Below are 6,204 nucleotides of genomic sequence, written 5' to 3' on the forward strand. Positions count from 1 at the left end.
ATTTTTAAGTAATTCAATCTAGATGACTGTTTACAGTTTAATGCAAATGTCTTTAGTTTGTTCTGATTATTTACCCTAGGATTTTCTTTTCTTGCTACATGCACTCAAGAGTAGTAGTACATCATTTCCTGTGTGATCTGGAACGTTGGGGTCTCTTGTCAAATGCAATCCTTTGATTTGTTTCCACATCACCGAGTTGGCCTTCAGGTGATGTCGTTGAGGTTCCCCAAACAGGATATTAAGTTTTGCACAGCTGGAGAAACATCATCCTATTTCATGATTTAGTGGGCCAGAGATCCTCCTGCCTTCTCACACTATCCTTCATCTATAAAATAAGTGTTAATTTGCTTTCTTTGTGGATTGTTTGCAACAAACCTCTATTTTCAAAACTCTCTCCTCAAACTTAGGTGAGCATACTCAGCTAAGATAGTCCATTTGGAACACATGTGCTTTGGCCAAGAGTTTAATGATAAAAATACATTGCTTACAAAAGTCCTCTGGTGTCTGTTGGTTTTGCCAACAGATTCTTCTTCTTTTGAAATATAGGATCTTTTCTTAATTTTTAAAAATATTTTTATTTTTATTTATTTGCCTGCCCCAGATCTTAGTTGTAGCACGTGGGATCTTTAGATGTGGCATGTTAACTGTTAGTTGCAGCATGTGGAATCTAGTTCCCTGACAAGGGGCGGAACCTGGACCTCTGTATCGGAAGCACGGAGTTTAGGCACTGGGCCACCAGGGAAGTCCCTCCTGAAATATAGGATCTTTTAAGTCAACTGCCATTCTATCTCCAAGAGGCCAGGGGGAGAGTTTGTGGCTGTTGCATGATGAAGGACCCACCCCACTCTCACACCCACCCATTTTTCCCCCGCTACTGCTGCTGCTGCTAAGTCACGTCAGTCGTGTCCGACTCTGCAACCCCATAGACGGCAGCCCACCAGGCTCCCGTCCCTGGGATTCTCCCGGCAAGAACACTGGAGTGGGTTGCCATTTCCTTCTCCGGTGCATGAAAGTGGAAAGTGAAATGTGAAAGTGAAGTCTCTCAGTCGTGTCCGACTCTTCGCGACCCCGTGGACTGTAGCCCACCAGGCTCCTCCATCCATGGGATTTTCCAGGCAAGAGCACTGGAGTGGGGTGCCATTGCCTTCTCCACTAGGCTCTTGATTTAGCACAAGTTGAGATACAGGGAGATGGAACATTCTGGCTTAGGCTTGCACTTAACAAGAGCCTTTTGAATGAGAAAAATGTGTTCATAATCATCAAATTTGAAAGGTATGGCTACTGGAAATTTGGATTGTTTCAGAGCTTCCCGAGTTTGCCCTGCCCCCAAAGCTCTGGTGCTCCTTCTCTCAAGTTCTACCTGTTCCTTCTTCTACCCCAGAAGCCTTCTCTGGCACCTCCAGTCTTGACGCAGCGTTTCACTACAGCCTGCATTTTCCCATCATGATATTGACATCACTCCTTCTCCTGTCCTTTCCATGGGTCCCACTCCCTCCCCAACTGAATTGTAAGGTCTTGAAATCCAGTGACCATGCCTTTTCTGTTCAACAAGACTCTTAAATAAATTCACCAAGACCAAAGCAGGGTTGCTTGTTCTCCAGAACATAGTATAGGAATTCAGTGGTTATGAATGAATGAATGAACTGAACAAACACACTTCAGATCTACCTAGGGCAGGAATATCAGAGTTAGTGGCAGGTGCCTTTCCAACAGCCCTAGGGGCAAGGAAATTCCAGAGAGAGCCTGAGAGGAGAGCCACAAGTGATACCCTGGCAGTGAACAGCACCTCCCCATTCTTCCCATCCTTACCCTTCCTCTCCCAACATCCAATCTGACTGGTTGGAGAGCCTTCATATTCCACAGAGGGAGCTTTCAACCTTCACCTCATCCCTAGAAAAGATCCTTTTATTATTCAGCATCATGTCTAAAAGTCATTTAGTCTTGGATACAAACACTGCAGAAAACATGAAGAGTCTTAGAAAAACTGCACCACTGCTGGGAATCATTTTAATTATTCTTTAAAAGTTCACTCTTTGCTCAGTGTCTGATTTCATTTGGGGCTGGTTTCTTCCCTTGCAGGCCCTGGACCCATGAAATTTGTATTAATTTATATATGTGGCAGAATAGTACCAGCCTATCCCTTTCCCTGTGTTTAACTGCCTTCTTTCTTCCCCTCACTCAGGCAACTAACCTAGTTTGTGCTTCTTACAGAGGAGGGATGTGATAGCTAGAAGTAGAGAAATGAGTGTCAGAGAAAATGGCTTTTGGTTTCAAAAGTTGCACTTAGGATAAAGAAGAAGAAAACTTATACCATAGACAAGATATTTGGAGGAAAAGATAATAAGCATAGAAAAGAGCTCCTTATTCCTGGTGTGGGGCAGGGGCAGTGAATTCCTGGGAAAAGACCAAGGGCAGAAACATTTCCAGGTCCTGTGCACTACTCTACAGGCTCACCCAGGAAAGGAGGCACAATCCTAGATGGTTGTATGGGGTCTGGGAATAGAGAAAATGTTTCTTACACCCTCAGGAGAGCCCCAGGAAGGTTTCAAGACCTCAGAGAAGGACTAGGTGCCTGGTGGCTCCCTGATGAAGGGGCTTTAGATAGGCTAGTAGAATTTTTCATACCCCAGTGAGACATAAAGCTTTCCTCCTTGTGCCTGAGAGGATGCCAGAGAAATGGAGGGTGCTTCTGAACCTGAAGGGGTCATGCAACCAGGGTAATGGATGTCTCAGTAAATACCAGCATATGTGGTAGAACAACCTTGGGGAGCAGATGCAGCACTCCCTCCACTCCCCCTCCTCCACCACATACCTTGACACCTCATAACCCCCTCCTAGGAACTAGACACAATCAGGGGAAAGGGGAGGCTGAAATCTACAAATTCACTGAGATTAAGTTCCTGACAATGCCAAGAAATGGAAGACTGGAATAAAATTTAGGTTCTACTTCTTAAATAAATTTGTGGATTAAGACATGTATCCACTATTCATACCTTGTATTTAGGGGTGACATTTCCCACAGAGCAGCTGTGTTCAAGTAGCCATTAAAATGTCTTCTTAGGTTTTAAGTTTCTAGAAACCAAATGGTATTAACTCTACTTTTTTTAGTATCTACCTGATTAAGAAAATACATAACAAAAAGCTGAGATATATTCGGCAACATTGTAAGATCATTTCACTCATCATAAAAACATTTATGCATGTTTGAGAAGGAATCCATATGGATGCGTACATTTTTCACTTAGTCTACAGACAGATCATGCATGTGGGTTTGCAGATCCCCTCAGGTAACTCCTCCGCTCCCAGGGGTCTGAGGTCCACAAGTGGGAACCTGCTGGGCCAATTCATTTAAAATTAGTCTTATTTGGCAACTCCAATATCTGTGATGGCGATGTCTTGCAGAAATACCTCTTTTAGTATTCCAGTCTGTGGACTCTGGCAGAAATAATAGTTTGTTGCAAAACAGATCACTCTTTTTTGTTTGCAAAGTCTTCATACCAGCTGAATCACAGCTTGCTTTTCACTTCTCGTAACACCTTGCAACATCGCAAAATATTTGCTGGAGTTTGTGAAGGGCAGCTACAGAATTAGTAAACTGAAAGGAAGCCTGCCTTCACTCCCACCCCTGCCAGCACCTTCTGTTCTAGCAGACCGAAAGGCAGCTTGAGAACTCTGATTGCTTCTCCAGATAAGGACTACTCTTGGCACTGTTGCCTCGGCGAGAACGGAAGCAAAGGAAACATTAGGGAGTTGTGCAGGTGCCAGTTCACGAATGAAATCAGTAAGTGACTCCATAAAGGTGAATTGCTATGGTAACCAACCTTCTCAACTTCTCTATCTGTAAGTGAAGACAATATGGACCGTCTCTATTTGGGAGTACATAATCTGGTTTTAATGAATGACCACCATGCTCTAACTCCTACTTAACTAGGCTTATACAATGCTAAACCAGGGAGGGACCTTAGCAAGTATCTAGCTCACATCCCAGGTTGATAGATGAGGAACTGACACTCAGAGAAGTGAAGATATACAGCTAACATGTCTCAGACCTGATCCCTTGTTTTCTCATTAGTTTTCTAGTGCTCTTTTCCTTTTACCATGCTGCCTTCTGAGTGGACTCACCCTGCTTCCGTGAGTGGATAAGAGGAATGGGACCAATGTTAGACATAAGGCCACCATCACTTCTTACTGAGAGGTCAAAGCTAATGTTATGGATATGCTGGTGTCTTAACTTTCTCCAGAGTTATCACAGATTTCATATTCCGACAATTTTCATTTATCCAGCTGATATGAGTAGAGTTAATATCATGCTTGAGTTTAAGCAAAAATATTTTTTTCAATGTCAAAATGTAGGCTTCACACTTAATCAGATCATTTGACTTGATATATTGGGTCAGGGAAGTTGTACACTTTACTATTAGGAGAGAACGTTTCACCCAGTTATTGGCTCTACTTTCATGGCATATGTTGGGTCATCAAAGGTACTAGGGGAAGACATAATGTGGAGAGGTAGGGTGTGACCTGAGGAGATGATCCAGTGTACGGTCCTATCATACATAGGTTAGAAAATAATTAGAATGTACCAAAATTAAATTGAACAGGTAGAGTAAGAATAAAATAAACTTCTTTGGTTTATTTTCAATTTTTATTTATTTGTTTATTTTTGGCTACACTGGGTCAATGCTGAGTGTAGGCTTTCTCTAATTACAGTGGGCGGGGAGCTACTCTAGTTGAGGGGCATCGGCTTCTCATTGTGGTGGCTTCTCTTGGTGGAGCACGGGCTCTAGGGCATGCAGGCTCAGTAGTTGTGGTTCGTGGTTTAGTTGCCCTGAGGCATATGGAATCTTACTGGACCAGGGATCAAACCGGAGTCCCCTGCATTAGGAGGCGGATTCTTATCCTCTGTACCATCAGGGAAGTCATACACTTCAGTGATTCAGAAAACATCCTTTAGGAATATGCAAAGCCTAGTTTCTTCAACAACAGTTTCTGTTGTATAAATACATGTGAAGGTGCTCTGAATTAAAGATTTCCTTTTAGTTAGTGAATCACAAGGCCACAGACAGTGTGACTATTAGGAATCTTCATAGGTTCTCATAGACAGAAATGGCAGAAATTTTAAGTACTTAATACCATTCTTTTAAAAGCAAATCAAATGCCCTGTGGTGACCTGAATGGAGAGGAAGTCCTAAAGGGAGAGGACACATGTGTATGTGTGACTGACTTGTTTTGGTATATAGTAGAGACTAACACATTGTAAAGTGACTATATGCCAATAAAAATTAATTTTTAAAAAAGCAAATAAAAATCTAAAGTTTAACTGAACAGTAAAATTGAGGAGCATTTTAGAGAGAGTTCTATTTCATTTTAAAGGGACATGTGAATACTGATACTTAGTCCCCAAAAGTCTGAAACCATCTGGAGATCCTGTTAAAATGCAGATTCTGGTCCAGCAGGTCCGAGACGAGACCCACAGTTCTACACTTCTAACAAGCTCTCAGTGGTGTCAAAGCAACTGGTCCTTTGTCCACACCTCTGGGAAAAGGGACGAATTTACTTGGTGCCCATATCTTTAAATGTGTGTTCTGTAGAGGTCGACCCTGACTTTTTCAGATCTATGACTACCCTCAGTCATAGGAATCTTTCTGCCTCTGAATTCCTAGTACACTTATTAGAAATACCATCCACAAGCTCTTAGGTACTACAGTGTATTATGTCCTGTATAGGCATGTCTTGTATCCCCTACTAGATTATAAGGCTATCTGTGTTTGCTCAGCCCTGTGTATACATACATAGATGCTGAGTGAAGAACTACTGATGACTGATCAATACACTGAAGATCATTCCCCACTTCCTCAGAATGCTACACCTAGCTCATGAATGAGCTCAGGACTTAAATCAAATGTCTGGTGTAAGAGACACTGAGTCTATTCTGCCTCTCATTTCCCCTCTCCAAGTTGGGGTTTTAGAAACCAGTGGTTGTGTGGAGAGTTCTGCTTGGGTATATGATAAAACCACAACCAGATGTGAGGGGGAAAAAGGTCGGGGTAAGAGTGGGGAGACCGTCGCAGCAGGAAGCATGTCCACTGGATGCATTAGACTACCAAAGTAAAAACCCTGGAAAGAGCACAGGATTGGAGGCTGACATCCAGTGTTCAGAGCCTCATGTCTCCCGCAAGTTGTGTTGGATAGTTTTCATGTAGG

The sequence above is a fragment of the Odocoileus virginianus genome, chromosome 2 (assembly GCF_023699985.2).
Source record: "Odocoileus virginianus isolate 20LAN1187 ecotype Illinois chromosome 2, Ovbor_1.2, whole genome shotgun sequence".
Classification (NCBI taxonomy): domain Eukaryota; kingdom Metazoa; phylum Chordata; class Mammalia; order Artiodactyla; family Cervidae; genus Odocoileus; species Odocoileus virginianus.